Genomic DNA, 18,453 nt, shown 5'->3' with positions numbered 1-18,453 from the left:
GAAGGTAGGCCTTGAAGACAAGATGGGGTTTAGAAAAAGAAGATCAGGAGTCCCAGACTGGTCTATATTTTGGGTATATGGGATATTGATGTACACACTGGCAGTTGGAAAACCCTGGTGATGGTGGTGGGGAGGGTTGTTTTAGTGGATTCAGCTCAAGTTCAGGATTCCTTTTTAATTTTTTTTCAAGATTTTATTTATTTGAGAGAGAGAGCAAGCATGAGCAGGAGGAGGGGCAGAGGGGGAGAGGGAGAGAGAGAGAGAGAAGCCCAAGCAGACTCCCTGCTGAGCAGGGAGCCTGACGCGGGGCTTGATCCCAGGACCCTGGGATCATGACCTGAGCTGAAGGCAGACACTTAACTGATTGAGCCGCCCAGGTATCTCTCAAGTTCAGGGTTCTCTATGGACCAATCTGTTAGGCTGACATCTGATCTTAGATGGTACTTCAGTGGCCTTCTTTGCTTTTTGGTTTCTACCCTTTTCTTTTCGTTTTTACCTATCTTTTTCGTTTCTACCCTTCTCTTGCTTTTCACAACCTGGCTCAACCTGGCTACTCCATACTCTCCACCACTCCTCCTCCAAGCCTTCCCTGCATCTTGAGGACCCTGCTTTCCAAAGTTGTGGCTGGTTGTTACATAATCAATACTAAGACACTGATGGGAGATCATAAGGACATTCACATTTTATGCCACTTTCCTGAAAAGGCAATGCTTAAAACCAGGGCTTCTTAAATTTTAGTGATGTATGGACCCCTTTTAAAGAAAAAAACTTCTCTCAACTCTAGAGAAGACAACCCCCATTTGGAAAACACTGACTTAAACTTTCAGTTGTAAACTGTCATTGCTAAAGAGAAGTTTTGGTCTTATAGTTGCTAATTTTTTTTTCTTTTGAAATAATCATTGAAATGAAAACACAGAATTAAAAAATGTTTTTGAAACTTTTAGGCCCTGGGGAAAATTGGTCTTTCTGGGCCCATTAAATTAAGCACTTCAGGGGAATCCCTACACCCCCAGGGTCTCAGTTCCCCATTTACTTTCTCCATTTTTCCGTTATGTTTCTTCAGATAGCTAAGTGGCATTTCTTTGATGATTAATGATGCTGAGGTCCCTCACGAGTCCAATATTATTTCCTTGTAAGGATCCGAAAAGGACCAGATCCCTGAATTTCTGTTCAAATGCACTGTTGTGTTCAGTGCCAGTTCCATAGGCCTTTTCTACACTTAGCTGAAAGAGAACTACCTCTGTCTAAGGCTCCTGTGAAGTCTCAGAGGGTCAGCTTCATTGTCTGCCTCCACATTAACATGTTCTCCAGCCTCATGGAGAAATCGGGTCAGAAGAGGCAGCCATTTGAAACAATTTCCTACATTCAGAGCGTGAATTCTAAAGCTCAGGAGCGCATCTTCATCTTTGAGGGATTCAGGTTGTATCAAGTCATCCTTGCTGATACCTTTGGTATGTCTACGCCTTGAACAGCAGGAAAGGAAGAAGATAGTAAAAAGACAAAGGTAGAGTATAAGAAACATAGAAATAGTTGAGGAACAAAACATAGTAGAAAAGAGAGAAAAGAAAGATGTTTCCATGTGATGCCATCAAAAAAAGACGTTGGGCAGTGGGACTAAACTACATTGAGTATATACTACATACCAGGTGATTTACAATTCACCCTGCTGTATAGTGGTGTGGACTCTCCATCGAGAAAATCAGCATATAATAAATCAATTTAAATCCAGCTATAAGCCCTGAATCCTGATGTCTGGAGAGAAACCCAGCCTCTCTCATTATGGGAGTTCCTTCAACCACCCCTGCTGCTCACCCCATCCTCCACCAGGGATAGAAGTGGCCACATTGGTCCATATAGGTTGGCTCTCAATGCTTCTACAGGCCCAATAGTTGCTGGCTCTTGGGGTGTGGACTCTGATGAGCCTGGAAGCCCCTGTATCTTGGGTTGAGACTCCACTCGTACAACAAATATCTATCCCTATGAACTCTACTACTTGCTTGTACTTCACCTCTTTTTTATTACAGAAACTTTCTTCTTCCCTCTCTATTCCCTTCCTCAAAAGCATACCTCTTCCCTCCCCTTTGGGTCTACTGCCATGATCTCTTCAAAGTTCTTGGGTTTTCACAAAAGATAGAATCATTGACTTAAGCAGCTTATGTTTTCTATCCTGTAGAACTCTCTAAGGCAAGGAATTATTAAGGATATGAATACATGTTTGGGAAAGGGGAGGAAGGAAAAATAAAGCAGAATACTAATTAATATCTTAAAGAAATTTCCTGCTTAGTGATAATATTCAAATCATTCAGGAAAAGACCTGTCTTCAGGATCCCTTTAGAATATGATGAAAGGGTTGAATATTTGTCTAATTATCTTGTAGCTCTTTAAAAAATATCTTTTGAATAGGTACTACTTGCTCATGGTTCAGAATTCAAAAGACAAGATATGTTGTAAAAAGATACCCTCCCAACCTTTTTCCCAACCACCAGTTCACCCCAGAGGCTCACTATTTATTGGTTTCCTACTAGAAATATTCTGTTCATGTATGATCATATATGAATACAGTATATTATTCTGCACCTTTTATATATATTTTTGGGTGCCTGGGTGGCTCAGTTGGTTAAACGACTGCCTTCGGCTCAGGTCATGATCCTGAAGTCCCGGGATTGAGTCCCACATCGGGTTCCCTGCTCGGTGGGGAGTCTGCTTCTCCCTCTGACCCTCTTCCCTCTCATGCTCTCTCTCTCAAATAAATAAATAAAATCTTTAAAAAAACAGTATATTATGCTGCACCTTTTATATATATTTTTAACTTCTTTCACATAATTATACAGAGCTCTCTCTTTAATTTTAACCTTAACTATATTATGCTTTATGTATTTACCATAATTTCTTTTACCAGCTCTCCGTTGATGGACATTTAGGATGTTTCAATCTTTTGCTAATATAAATAATGATAGAATAACAATCCCATGTGTTGTATTCAGGTTTAGATAAATTTCAGGATAAATCACTAGAACTTTAGTTGTTGAGTTAAAGGATATATGCATTTTAATTTTGATAAACATGACTAAATTACCTTTCTCAGAGGTTAAATCAATTCACACCCTATCAACCAGGTTGATAAGATAAATGTGTCTGTTTCTTACCTTCAAAGCAAATTGCTGTAATTTTTTTTTACCTTTGTTAATCTGATAGGTCAAAGATGATATCTCAGTATAATTTTTAATGTTCATTTCTCTTATTGTGAGGAAGTTGTGTGTGTTTAATATGTTTATAAGTCATTTTATCTAATTTTCTATGAAGTGTATATGTCCTTGCGTATTTTTCTTTTGGTAGTTGGATTTTTCTTATTGATTTCTAATGGCTCTTTGTATTTTTTTTTAAATTTTATTTATTTATTCATGAGCGAGAGAGAGACAGAGGGAGAAGCAGGTTCCCCAAGGAGCAGGGAACCCGATGCGGGACTCGATCCCAGGACCCTGGGATCATGACCTGAGCGGAAGGCAGCCACTCAACCATCTGAGCCACCCAGGCACCTGGCTCTTTGTATTTTAATGAAAATAGCCTTTGGTCTACAATATGCATTGCAACCTAGCTTTTCTCTAGTTTGTTATGTATCTTTGGCTTTTTTTTTTTTTTTTCTATTTTCTTTCATGTAGAATTTTGTGGAGTAAAATTCACCTATAATTCATTTTGGCACCTGAATTTTATGTTAAATACAGAAATGCTTTCCTTGTTATAAGATTATAACATTTCCCTCAGAGTTTTATTTTAGAACCCTTATGGTTTCATATTTTGCACTTTAATCTTTGGCTTATCTGCAATGCCTTTTGTGTAGGGAATGATTTAGGAATCAAACATCATTTATTTTTCCAGATGATTATTCCCAGTTTTCCCAATATCATTTTACTCATTTGCAGTTCTTTAAAAAAAAAAATAATTGTTTGGAATGTATGCTCTTTCTGAATTCTGATTCCAGAATCTGAGTGGGACTAGTTGGCAGGTAGCTTGAGTTTCCCAGGTACACAAATAATGAATGACTGCTATTGAGAAGTCAGGAAATGAGTCCCAGAGGTGGGGGGGAGGAGTCTATCTTCATTTCTTAACCCCTTTCATAGATGTTTATAGCCTTGAGAAGAAAGGGTTGGCTAGAGTTAACACTCTTGGTGCCAAACCTTGGCAGCAAATAAAAACCTAGTTAGAATTCATAGTAAATAAGGTATAATGAGCCCATGTTAAATATATACTTTGCTATCATGTAGGAAGGCCATTTAGTTTATAATAGCTTTTTTCTACTATAAATTATTTTTTAATATTTCTAAGGACTTTTTTTTTTTTTTTTACAAAAATATCTCAGAGAGGTGATTTTTATCTCTAGAGGCACTTATTCTGAACTGTTTCCTTTTTGTTTTTCCCCACAGAGTGATTTACTGTACTGGCTGCATTTTTTCCGTAGTCAACTTTGTTATATGAAATTCTTTGTCCTATGTCACAGTCACAAATCATTTATCTTGGTTATTTTGGGGTAAAGATACTTTCCAATAAGATGTAGTTATTCTGTCATGTATTCCCCCTCCACTGTCCTTGTCTCTCTCTGGGCCTATCTTTCCATGAAACTCTTGGATCATCAATCAGTTTTTGACTGTCCAGTTCATTGAAGCACAGATTTATCCCACAGTTTTGGTTGGGTAGACCAGGCATTTGGCATTGTGCAGACACAGCAAAAGTATCTTTCAACAGACAGTACTCAAATCTTCAGTAAGAATGTATTGATCTTAAAGTCTTTAAATGAGATATGTGTGAAAAGGGAGCCATCTGAGATAACTATTTATTAGGAATTCTCACTTGGGAAAAGAGCATATTCTCTAGGTCAGTGGTTCTAAAAATCAGTGGGTATAAAAAGCACTTGAGGAGTTTGTTAATGCTGATTCTTTGACCCCACCCGTAAAATTAATGACTTCTTAAGTCTGGGATGCTTCCTAGAAAATTTTGTTAACACACTCCTCAGGTGAATCTGATGTAAGTTGCCCACAAACAACACTTTAAGGTTCTTCACTAAATTACATTTATTAGGCAGTATTGGTTTTCAGCGAAGTAGGTGGGAGACCATGTTTGACTTTGGACTTTCTCCTTCATGTTTTCTCCATGCTCTTCTGCTCTTGGTCTTGTCTCCTGTCACCTTCAATTCCACCATCACTCCCTGTGCTCTTGACCATGACAGTGCAGTTTGTCTTTGTGTCTCAGCTGCTTGCCATAGCCCTTCTCCTAATGAAAGTAGACTGTTTTGTTTTCATCACCTGAGAGTCTTGATGAGAAATGGAATGGCTATTCTAGTGGACTCATAATTTCAGGTCAACCAACATTCTTCTTGGAATACCCAACATATGTTAATTCAATTAACATTTATCAAGTGCCTGCTTTTCAAAAGGTGCTAGGGATAAGATGATGAAGCACACAGCCTCTGTCTTCAAGGAGGTCATGGTCTGGAGCAGAATTCGTTGTTTTTTTTTTTTTTTGATTTTTTTTTTGTAAAAACCTCAATAGTAAATGTTTTAGGCATTGTGTGTCATAAGGTCTCTATTACAACTACTAAATTCTGTCATTGTAATGTGAAAGCAGCCATAGACAGTATATAAACAGTGAATGTTGTGTGTTCCAAAACATTTTTATTTGCAAAAATAGTTGGTGGATCCATGGTCTAGAAGGCATGGGCACATCACATTGTGATAATGCTGAAATAAAGGCTAGGACCAAGGATAGCAATTGTGCTTCATCTCAAGAGCCAGCTCTGATCAGTTGGTAGTGAGTGCTTAGAACAGTCAATTCATTCATTCACTCAACATTTATTTGGTACCTTTATGTGCCAGATTTAATGGAACAAACTACTATTATTTATTAGCTTTGTTTTCCATGGGTAGGGAGTTGCAGCTTTAGGGCTGTGTATTTGCCACCAATGAGCTATCTTAACAATACACAAATGAGTAAGGAATATTCTCCATGTATAAGTCCATATATTCAAGGAATTCACAGTTTTGTGCTAACCTAGTAAAGTAAGTACTATTATGCCCCTTTTACAGATATTAAAGGAATGTTAAGGAATGTACGAAGATCACTCAGCTAGTGAGCTATGGAATAGCACTTCAGCCCACATTTCCTGCTCATAAATCCAAGACCTTTTCCCTATACCCCAGCTGCTTTTAATAATAATGATTTATAGTATAGAGTTCATGGTTTGAACTGTAGTGTAAACCAGGTCAATGACCTTTAAAAAATTCCAGTCTCTTTCCTTCTGACATGCCTAGACAAGGTTGACACTGAAGCTGATCACTACAACCTTGTTACCAAGGGGTGGGAGAAACAGGGTTGTTGAGCTTTTGCTATTTAGGCATGTATACACATACATATTTGTGGATGAGTATGTAACCCTCCTTATGACAAGACCCTCATAGTCCAGTGTCAGAGCTGAGTTGAAGTCAAAGAACTTAGTTTATTTATTTTTTAAATTTTTTTTTAAAGATTTTATTTATTTATTTGACAGAGAGAGACAGAGAGAGCAGGAACACAAGCAGGGGGAGTGGGAGAGGGAGAAGCAGCCTTCCCGCTGAGCAGGGAGCCTGATGCGGGGCTCGATCCCAGGACCCTGGGATCATGACCCGAGCTGAAGGCAGACACTTAACGACTGAGCCACCCAGGCGCCCCAAAGAACTTAGTTTAAAAAAATGTTAATGTCAAACAACTCAAGTTCTTTATTTAAATTGCTCAAACATTAAGAAGGGATACAAATGCCACAAAAGCTCTTTTAAAAATATTCCTCTCATCTAATCATCTAATCTCCTCAGACATTGTGGCTTCTCCCTCTCTACAATTTTTATAAAATTCCCGGGAAAACTCCACCTCCCGTGCTAGCTTTTGTGTCCTTTGTTCATCACCTCCCCTGCTTCTATCACAAAATTTAACCAACCATTCTGACAATAGTAGAACCGGTCCCAAAGGGCTGGGGAGTGGAATAAACACCAAGTGAGCAAAACCAAAAAGTCCTTTGGGATGTACTCATTGTACTTGCTTGTTCTCATCAGGCAGGTCTGCAGAAATCCTCCTTGAGCACCCTATGTAAAGTTGTCCTCCCCCAAGCCTTTCTACTCTATTACTTTGTTTTCTTTTCTTCATAGTACTCATCATTAACACTAATTAGTTACAGGACTAATTGGTTTGTTTACATGTTTATTGTCCAGCTCTCTGCCTATCTTCAAAACAATAGACTGAGTTCAACGAGAACTATGTTTCTCCTGTCACCTGGGATATAGTATGTGCTCAATAAATATTTGTGGGAAAATGGATGAATATTGCAACCTTAACATGTTAAATGTCTTGGGGTTTTATAGATCTCTTGCGGTTTTTATAAGTAATAATGCCTTGATTCAAAGAAATTCCTAATAGTAAGATATTAGGTGTCAGAATCAGGCCTCTGGGGAAGATATTTTTGGTCATGGGAACTTGGTATGCTTTTAATCAAACAAATAGATAGATGAAGGATCTTGTAAATGGTATACCATGGACATTAATATGAGGGTTTGTTTTACCTTGACAAATCTCAGGAGGTTTAGGACTGCCCTGTAATTGTATGCAGCTATTTTGTGTATTCACTGTTCCTTAGAGGAAGGTCCACAGCTTTCCTCAGGTACTTAGTGGGATCCGTGACTTCCCAGATTTTAAAAATTCCAGCTTTCCAGTGCTGTTACACTTGTATTCAGGATCTTTTATTAACATTCTGCAGGAGTCGAATGTTCCTGGTTTTCAGAGGAATTAGAACAATGATAGCTAGTGTAACAGGAGGATGAGTCTTCTCTCTTTTTCTGTCTTTGCAAGTTGTCATGTACTCATGAGACTTGCATTTCTATTTTTTCAAAATGGAAATCTTTAAGAAAATTTATAATAATGATATATTTGTTATTTAATAAAATCCCATAGTGTTGCAAGTCTAAAATGAAATTTTCTTAATCCCATACTTCAGAAATTACTCCTAATACTTTGTGTATATACTTTCCAACACTGACTGCAAATATTAATAAACTTGCATTACACCCAATTTTTATGATAGGAAATAATCAAAATGGGTAAGGGAGAAAAATGACTGTTGAACGACTGGATGAAAGAATGCTTATTTTTGTGGTCACTTCTGATTTCCCGTTCCAAGTGCACTGAGGTCAGGACATGGCAAGTACCACAACTACAACAACAGGTAACATTTATTAAGTGCTTACTGGCATCATGCTAAGTGTTTTATGTGCCTGATTTTCAGCCTCATAAGAACCCTGTGATTCAATTATAATTTCTTTTAACAGCTCAAGAAACCAGAGTTCAGAGAAATGAATCTGCTTGTTTGAGTTAAGTGGCAGATCCAAGACTTGCTGGCACCAAAGCCCACCCTGTTAGTTTTTCATCCCAAATCTGCCAGGATACCACAATGATACAGGAGTAGTGTGTGAGGAGAACAAGGCAGGGTTTGCTGCCGCCTGAGTTCTTTCCTGGTGTAAGGTCATGGAGTGCAGTTCTCTTAACCTCTGCCCTTGTCTCCATCCACTGTCCTTTGAGGAACTCAAAGCAAAATGGTGGTCCAGAAAAGCTCAAAAGGGGGTATAAAATTGAACTGTGCATCTCTGAAATTCTCATATCAAATTACTTTTAAAATAACTATGTTAAAGCTTCCCATGGCACAAGAACTGTCTAAGCAGGAGTGGGATCTACAACTAGTTCAGGGAGAAGTAAGTTAATGATGTGATGTGGTAGCCAATGGAAGTTGGGACATCTACTCTGGTTATTAATGATAGTAATAATGATGATAGATGAAGTATATTTGTTGGATTTCAGCAAAGTCTTAATTACAAGATAAACACAAAGACACACTCTTTGTAACAAAGGCATTAATGTATGAATGGTGGTTGCTGATTACTTGCCTATTGACTACACTTCTGATCTGAGTAGGAAGGTTGGTGAGCAGACCAATTCCAGGTTGATAACCCTACAAATAAGAAGTACTGTTTTAAAATTCCACTTTTATGCCCCTGAAGTTCTGGGAGTTTAAGTATCATGAACCTGAGAATTTCCTAACATGTAGGACCCTTGGGAAATATCAAGTCCTGGTCCTTCATTTACAGTTAAATAAGCTGAGGCCAAAAGTGAGAAATTCCTTGCCCAAGCTCACACAGTTGCAGGATTCAGACTCCAAATTTCCAGGGGCACCTGGGTGGCTCAGTCGTTAAGCATCCACCTTTGGCTCGGGTCATGATCCCAGGGTCCCGAGATCGAGCCCCACGTCGGGCTCCCTGCTCAGCTGGAAGCCTGCTTCTCCCTCTCCTACTCCCCTTGCTTGTGTTCCCTATCTCGCTGTATCTCTGTGAAATAAATAAATAAAGTCTTAAAAAAAAAAAAGACTCCAAAATTCCAGACTTCCATGACTGTGTACCTTTTATCTATTCAATGCTGCCTCCTTAGGACTTGGACTATAGATTGTCTTGGACCATTAGTCAGTGGAAAACTATGCATTGTTTAGGGCATGCCCTTCTAGGCTGTTGGATTCTCGCCTTCCATTGCCCTTGAAAGGTTTTATTACTCTGTAAAGTATAGATAACAGATAGCAAAGCAAAAATAATTCTTGTTTCTTGATATGCAAATGACTATGCAATTGAGTTCTGTCCAGTGGGCAACCAGTTATTTTCTGTCCATTTTCATATTCTTTTAAATAACACAAAATTGTGGGGTGGCTCAGTTGGTTGTGTCTGACCCTTGATTTCAGCTCAAGTCATGATCTCAGGGTCGTGGAGTCAAGTCTTACATCAGGCTCCGTGCTCAGTGGGGAGTCTGCTTGAGATTTCCTCCCTCTCCATCTGCCTCTCCCCCTTGCTCTCCCTCTCTCTCTCAAATAAATTTATCTTTAAAAAAAATAACACGGATTTGTGCTTCAACATTTGAACTGGTTGTATCATCTGCTTGGTTCCTTCATTTAATGAATTGAATAATAAATGAAATCTTTAACGTGTTGTTTTATATGTGTATAACTTATAATTTTGCTTTTGTTGGTGGAAATTATCTTTTAACACTATCATCTTCATGTGTTTTGGACATATCCAAGAACCATATTTTACTTAATATCATTCTTGAAATTAATTCACCTTAAAATACTTAATAAGGAGGTCACGTATTGCATGGAGCACTGGGTGTTATAAGCAAACAACGAATCATGGAACACTACATCAAAAACTAATGATGGTACTGTATGGTGACTAACATAACATAATAAAAAAAATAAAATAAAATACCTAATCTATTTTAGGAGGACATTTGGTATCCATAATATAAATGGAAACTGTTTGCCATAAATAGAATTTAAGCATAAAAAAGAAATACAATGAAAATAAAACAATGTTATTGAATTTTAACTGGAAACTGGTTTGTGGACACTCTGAACCCAGGGCTTGCTTTAGCTCTGTTATAATGGATATTAGTGGGAATTAAGGACAAGCTAACATCAAAATGTATCTTTCTCTTTGTACTGGCTTGGTCAGAAGAATTGAAAGAAAATGGAAATGAAATGAACTTATAATGAGAGTCAGTGTTATTTAGTACTATGTTCATGTACCATCTAAAATCACATCCCATACCACCTAAAAGCATCTTGAGGGCGTAGGGAGGGATGTGTGTCCACATTTTAGGAAACACTGCTTTAGAGAATTAGCTTTTTGCTAATCTTGTAGATGAAGACAAACAATGCTTCTATCATTTATACTAGCACATGATAAAGTTGTTTATAGTTAAGAACTAGAATGAATTTTATAATAGTATCCTTTTATCTAAAACCTCAACTAGCAAGAACATATCCATAAAATTGAAAATAGAAAATGTCTCTGAGTTACTGTGACAAAGGTCCATTATTTTGTTCTGCAGGACTATCTACTTTCATGCCTTTATATAGATATAATAAATGTAAAATAAAGGCAGACTAAAAGCAAGGTCAGGGACGCCTGGGTGGCTCAATCAGTTGAGCATTTGCCTTCGACTCAGGTCATGATCCCAGGGTCCTGGGATTGAATCCTGCATCCAGCTCCTTTCTCAGCGGGGAGCCTGCTTCTCCTTCTGTCTGCTGCTCCCCTTGCTTGTGCTCTCTCTCTCTGACAAATAAACAAAATCTTAAAAAAAAAAAAAGAAAAAGCAAGTTCTGTTGACATCAGGGGGACAACTAAAGTCAAAGGGAGGAGTCCTGTGAAAGCAGAGTCTGGATCATTAAGTGTAGGAGCAGACAGCCCTATATACTATACACATGAATTCCTTAGACCTTCCCTGTCCATGTTACAGCAGTAACTATCAAGAATGACTCCTAGGGCTTTAGCTCCAACTCAGAGCTCTTTCTTTAGCTCCTCTTCTACATAATCTATAACCTTGGAGATATCCTCACTGTGGGTACCCTATAGAGGTCCAGAAACCAACTATTTATCTTCTGCCCCAATCATGTTCTTCCTCTTAAGTACCTTAGCTCAGTGAATGACATGTTTATCTTCCAGGTGCCTGAGCCGGGAAGCTGAGGTCATTTTTTGACTCCCACCCCTCTTCCATCATATTCAGTTGATCATCAGGTCCTTCGGGGTCCATTGCTTCAAAAATTTCAAATTTGTCAACTTCTTTTATCCCTATTGCCATTATTTATGCTAAATCATCTTCTTCTGTTATGTAGACATCTTCAACATCTTCCTAACTGATCTCCCTGTCTTAGGTTCCTTTGTGCACCTCAAGTCTATCTTACATATTTCTGTGAATAAATTTTATAATGTGAAAGTCTGCCTAAAAGTTTAATGTAGCTATATATTGCACTCAGAATGAAGTCTGGACCACTTATGGCAATTTATATGGTCCTTCATGGTCTGGCCCTGCCTCCTTCACTAGTCTTTCTTTATTGACAGTCCCTCTCCCAAGCACCTTTATGTTACCCTATCCACCAGCATCTGCACCCATATACTGTTTTGGGCCTGTGGTAATAAATGAATTACTCATGCATCTATCTAAAGCTAAGTTCTTGTGCCCTAAATCCTGACATTGTGCCTACTCATGGACATTATTTTAGCAATTCTCCCCTTTCTCTCCTGCTGCCTCAATATCTTCCTCTTTAATGGATCATTCCCATCAGCATTTAAATATATGGTTATTTTTCACATCTCTTGATTCTACCTTTTATGCCATTTGTGATTCCATTTCTTTGTTCTCCAATACTATCTTAATTTTCTTACTTCCTTTTCTCTCTTAAACTCACCCCACTCAAGCTTTTGTCTCCATATCTCTCATCAAAATGGTTTCTTTTAAGGTTATCAAGTGACTTCCATACTGCTTAATTTAGTGGTTGTTTTTCAGAACTCATGTTATCTGACCTATCAGCAGCTTATGATGAATACTGAACACTTTCTTCTTCTTAATGTTTTCTTCCCTTGGCTTCCAGAACATCACACATTTTCTTGGCTTTCCTCTTACTTCACTGGTTGTTGCTTCCAAATCTCCCTTCCTGATTTCTCTTCTTCCTGCCCTCTGAATATCGGAGTGCCCCAGGGCTCATCCTTAGTCTTCCTCTTTTTTCTATCTACATTCATTCCCTTGGAGAGTTTGGCTGGTCACCTGGCTTTAAATGCCATCTGTATACTGGTGACCTTCCAATTTATATCTTCAGCCAGAGTTCTCTCCTGAATCTCAGACTCATACATTCTACAGCATACTCAGCACACTTTCTTTACTTGGATACCTGATAGACATTTCAAATGCAGCTTGTTCAAAATTGAATTCCTGATCTTCTTTTTCACCTCCACCCCAAACCTGCCTTATCCGCAGTCTTTCTTTTAGCAGTCGATAGCATTTACATCCTTCCATATGCTCAAGCACAAAATGTGGAGTCATGCTTGAATACTTTGTCTCTCGTATCCCACAACCAGGCTGTCAGGAAATACTATGGACTTAGCCTTTAAAATGTATCCAGAATTCAACCACTTATCACCTCTACTGCTGCCAGTCTAGCCACTATCATCTCTAGCGTGGGTTAGTTTAGTAACCTTCTAACACATCCCTTATGTCTACCTGTCTTGGGGTCTTTGCAGCATGCTGTTCTCTCTGTCTAGAATGCCAGTTCTTCAGATATCAGCATGGCAGTCTCCGTTAGGTCTTTGCTCATAGGCCACATTTTCAATGACCACACTAGTTACATATTACATATTATGCATTAACTCATCTATTGAGTTTATTTTTTATTCATAGTCTTCACACAACAATGGCAGTTGCCCAAAATGAGGCTGTGCAGGATATGTATGCCCTTCCTATACTCACCTTGACATGGATGAGATGCCATGCTCACTTGAACAATGGATAGTGGGCTTGGGCTTAGGTTCCTCTTACCTTCCAGCCCATGGCCCCAGGATTATGGGGACACTAGATCCCTTGGATGCTGTGAAAAGGGGGTCACATGGCAAGGATGGTAAGGGGAGGAATCCATGTTCTGAGTACTATTTGTCTCCTGCTTCATTGGGTGGCTTTGAGCAAATGCCTTGACTTCTCAGGCCTTACTTTTCCAGCTTAAGAATTTTGTTTTGGTAAGTGTCTGTAAACTTTGCAAGCCTAAATTTTCCTTCTTTTCTTATGTTGATAAACTAATTAAAAATACAGCTTATCAAAAAGCACAGCATAGTGGATACAAGTATAGACTCAGGCTGTTTGGGTTCTAATCCTGGCACTATACTTATAAGTTGTATGAAATTAACTTCATCCCTTCTGTCTCAATTTTTCTATCTATGAATAAACACAATAACAAGACCTCATCGCTATTTACAGAACTAGATTACCTTATTTTGGGTGTAGGCATTGGGAGTGGAAGGCTATGGGTAGAGACATTGAAGGGAGATCCCAACAAAAATTTCTTTCCTGACCAGAAGGGTTTGTCTGTGGGAAAGGGAACAGCAACTGTCATCCATTGACTAAATGAATTAGTTTGGGATTGACTAATTGGTGGACGCTGCTCGGTAAATGCTATTTGAATAAATAAATGAATGGATGTATCTGGAAAATAACACTGTACCTGAATCCTAGAACCCTGTGAAGTTGAATTAGATATCCAGGTAGGAAAGCAATTTGAATTTATATAGCCCTTTTTCACTAAGTGTATCAAAGTACATACAGTCAGTTCTGGTTTGTATGTGTGTGGTTAGCTATGGTAGATTTTTGATGTCCTGCTGTCTTTGCAATGCATGTCAATTTGGTTTTGGGCTACCTCTCTTTGTTCTTAGGTTGGGAGTAACGGGGGGCACTATCAGGCAATGCAAACTCATTTTAGTGGCAGTTTAGAAATAGTGATGAAGATAAATTGGGGTTTGGAAATGTAAACTGAGTGTTCCAAAGCTGAATGAAAATGAGTTTTGCATTATCTGTTCATTTACATTGTTTACATAGCACTTCCCTTCCCACAGTGTGAATAATTACTGTGGGGAAGTAGAAAGAACATGGGATTTAGACTTGGATACATCTAGGTTTGAGTCTAAGTTCCTTTATTTTATAGCTGTGTACCCTTAGCAAGTCCATTAACTTCCCTAAACCTCAGTTTTCTTATCTCTAAGTATAGATATTATGGACTGAAATTCATAGATTGAAGCTCTAACCATGACTTTATTTGGAGAAAGGGCCTTTAAGCAGGTAATTAAGGTTAAATGAGGTCACAGGGTGGGGATTTTATTCAATATAACTGCTGTCCTTATAAGAAGAGGAAGAGGCACTGGGTGTGGAGGCACAGAGGAAAGACCATGTAAGGAATTTTACATGGGTCATGTGTCATGTAAAATTGCAGAAGGCAGCTGTCTGCAAGCCAAGAAGAGAGGCCTCATCAGAAACTAACCCTGCTAGCACTTTGATCTTGGACTTCAAGCCTCCAGGACAGAACTTACTCCAGAAGTAAGAAGGTAAATTTCTGTTGTTTAAGCCACCAAATTTGTTTTATTCTGTTATGGCAGCCTGAGCAAACTAATACAATAAATAATAATAATGCTGCTGCTGCTGGTGGTGATCGTGATGAGCCACAATAATACTGTCATCCTCAGAGGAAGCATACTATAAAGACTTAGAGTGAAGTTTTGAAGTCAGAATTAGCTAGGCTCATCATAGCTCTGCCACTTACTGGCTCTGTAATTAGATTTTTAACCTATCTGAACCTTAGTTTCCTTAGCCATAAAATAAATATCCAAATAGCATCAATCTCAGAATGATGTCATGAGACATCATTGAATAAGTTTTTGTGTATAAAATACTTAGTTCACTGCTTGTGTATGTCATGAAACAGGATATATGCTTCATACATACTAATATTTAAAAATCACACTTGCATAACTTACCTTATAGTTTTGTGAGGATGAAGTAAAACATTGCACATGAAGGTGCTGTGTAGAATTAAGTAATTTTATTTTAAAAATGTGACAACTTTGGACATTTGTAAGCATTATTCATTTAACAAATATTTAATGTGTTTATATTTTATGTAAACTCCAATTCATAAACTTTCATTCCGTGGTATTTCTCTTCAAGTTTCTCAGATGAGTCCAAGTGTTTTGAATAATTAGGTGGCTATGCTGTCCGTCAGAGCTACAGCAATCTCTGAACCATATTCTTTGATTGGCTTCCAGCATGCAAAAAGTTAAAATTGCATTCTATTGATCTCCATGACCCAGAGATGGAAAGGGTTGGTTGTTAATGAAGCACAATCATTATTTCCAGGTAGAGAATTTTTCAAGAATAAAAATTAATGACAGAAGGAAGTTCAGATCTACAAGCCCTTTATGGCATGTGTTTAAGCTTCAGGTTGCTTGATGCTTTCAGTCATGCCTGGGTTTATTTAAAAGATTAAAAAAAATATTGGTCTTGATTTTTTTGTTAAGTTATTCTTAGGAATTTTACCTTTTAAATTTCTATGTAAATGGGATCTTTCCTTAATATGAAATATTCTAATGGATTTTTGCTGACATATAGTAAAGCTATTAATTTTTATTTATTTATCTTTTATCTTACCCCATGTTGAGCTCCCTTGTTAGCTTAAATAGTTTTTCAATTGATTCCTTTGGATTTTCTAGTAAGGTAATTATAATTGCAAATAATAATTTTGTCTTTTCCTTTTTAGTATTTATTTAACATTTCTTTTTCTTGTCCTACTGCATTGGTTAAAGCCTCCAGAACAAATCTCAATGGTACGGTGTCTGCTTATTCCTAATTTCAACAGAGGTATCCTTAGTCTTTCATCATTTCATAGGTTTGCTGTTACTATATGATATATATTTTAAATACCATGTTAAGAAATTTTCCTTCAGTTTCTAGCTTAGTAAGAATTAATAATTTGATTTTTTTGTTCTCTTTGGTAGAAGTCACTAGTCTCATTTATTCAGACTAGGGCCATCTTCCTATTCTCCCTGGGCCCATAAGCCAAGGTGTAGGAGGGAGTTGCTGGAAAGTGTGAATGAATCCTAAGCAACCACAATGCCTTATTGTATAGATTCTTCTAGGTTTGGCCAACTACAGGAACTTGAACTAAGCTGATTAAATAAATCACTGAAAAAAATGAATACTAATTTTTTTGAATGCTCAAACCAAACACAAATGTTATTTTTTAATTGAGTGAGAGTCAAATAAAAGGTCTTTTTTTCTTTTTAAAACTCGCTAGGAAATTTGTTCAAAGCAGTCTCAAAGCTATATATTTTTGGAGTACTGTTGAAATGGAACAAAGGGACAACTTCAAATGTCTCTAAATTCAATCTGCTAGGACAAATGCTTCATCCATGCAAAGTCCCTGGTAACAGGAGGCATACTGCTGGAGTTGGGGTGGCCAGACTCTGGAAGTGGCAACAAAACTCTAGCTCTTGCTTCTGATGTTGAAGTATTACTCCAGCCTCACGCCAGGACTTTAACAGAATATGAACCTTGGTCAACCTGGTATTTGGAATCCAGCTCAAGGTATCACTTCCCGGGACATATTCTTGAGGAGGGATAAGTAAACTGCATGCACACACATATATGTAATTCGTCTGTAACCACCCCCCTGCCTCCCATCATAATGACAAAGCAAATGGCATTAGCTACTTTTCTATGTAGGTGTAGGTGATTTCTTATGGAAAAGTTGTGAAATAGGCAGAGTATGTCTTCAGTTCTTCAGGTTTGCATTTCTGTCCCCTTCCATGTTTTCAGGAAGGGTCAAGTTTTATTTGCCTTTGCAGTGCTAAATGGTCCCACCATTTAAAATTTTAATATTTCAGGGAAAACTTCTTTGACTGTTGTCGTACACCAATTTAGGTCAGTTTGAATCTTCTGATCACCTTACGATTGCAACTGAAATGAAATTATTTCTATATTTTTGTCTATTTCTCGGTTTAAGATCTGTCTTCACAACTAGAGGTTAAGCTACACGAGGGCAGTTATTTGGAATGTAACTTGCCCATAGTATATTTCCAATAAATATTGAACAGATGGTGGATGGCCTGGAGAACCACAGTGAGAGAACTCTAATATCGCTTTTTTGGTATGGCAGTGGTTGCCAGCCTTTTTGAATTTGACCATAACCTGCTCTCTATCTTTTTAAATAATCCTCAGTTTATGATGTCCCCCATTACTATAATAGTAACCGTGGTCTAACAGATGAAATACAATTCTTTTAAAAAACATTCAGTTCAAGCTCCATCCACAGTTTGGTTTCATTCTTACATCTCACTATTTTCCTGAGGAAAGAACATACTTTGTACTTCCTGCTCCTTTGCCTTTGCCCAAGTTGTTTCTCTCTAAAAAGCTCTGTTTTCTCAGCTATGTAATGCTAACCCTCATTCCAGACCCAGTTTAAGTCTCACCTTTTCCAGAAATCCTTCTCTAACTGCTCAGTTCCTCCCTCTTTCCAAAAAGTCCCTTTAGCCCTTACATTCTGATGCTCTTACTTAGTACATAGTCTTGATGATGTTGAATTTAGCTCTGTCATAGGCTGTGTTCCCCGGGGAAGCAGACTCTGAGGTGGAGTTAAGTGAGGTAGGATGTTTGTTAGGGAGTGTCCTTTGGATTAACATCTGCAGAAGGGAGATAAAGGAGTAGGCAGAGGGAGAAACAGACCTGAGATGTAGACCTTACTCCCCACTGATGAGGGGAGCTGTGGCCAGTCAGAGTTGCTTGGCATTGACTAAAATAGCCCAGGGCTTACATTCATATGGTAATCAGTCACTGAATGTGGCCACCTTGGGTTGAGAGTGCTCTTGGGCAAGGCAACTCTCTGTAGTTGATATAATCCCTGGAGTGGTAGCAGCTAAAGGCTCTCTGCAGATAGCACTCCCAGCAGGTAGGACAAATCCATCCTTGCTTCTTTCCTTCCTTCCTTCCTTCCTTCCTTCCTTCCTTCCTTCCTTCCTTCCTTCCTTCCTTCCT

The sequence above is a fragment of the Callorhinus ursinus genome, unplaced genomic scaffold, assembly GCF_003265705.2.
Source record: "Callorhinus ursinus isolate GAN/ISIS: 27379988/994484 unplaced genomic scaffold, GSC_fseal_2.0 scaffold3, whole genome shotgun sequence".
NCBI lineage: Eukaryota > Metazoa > Chordata > Mammalia > Carnivora > Otariidae > Callorhinus > Callorhinus ursinus.
Note: the sequence above shows the minus strand (reverse complement) of the source record.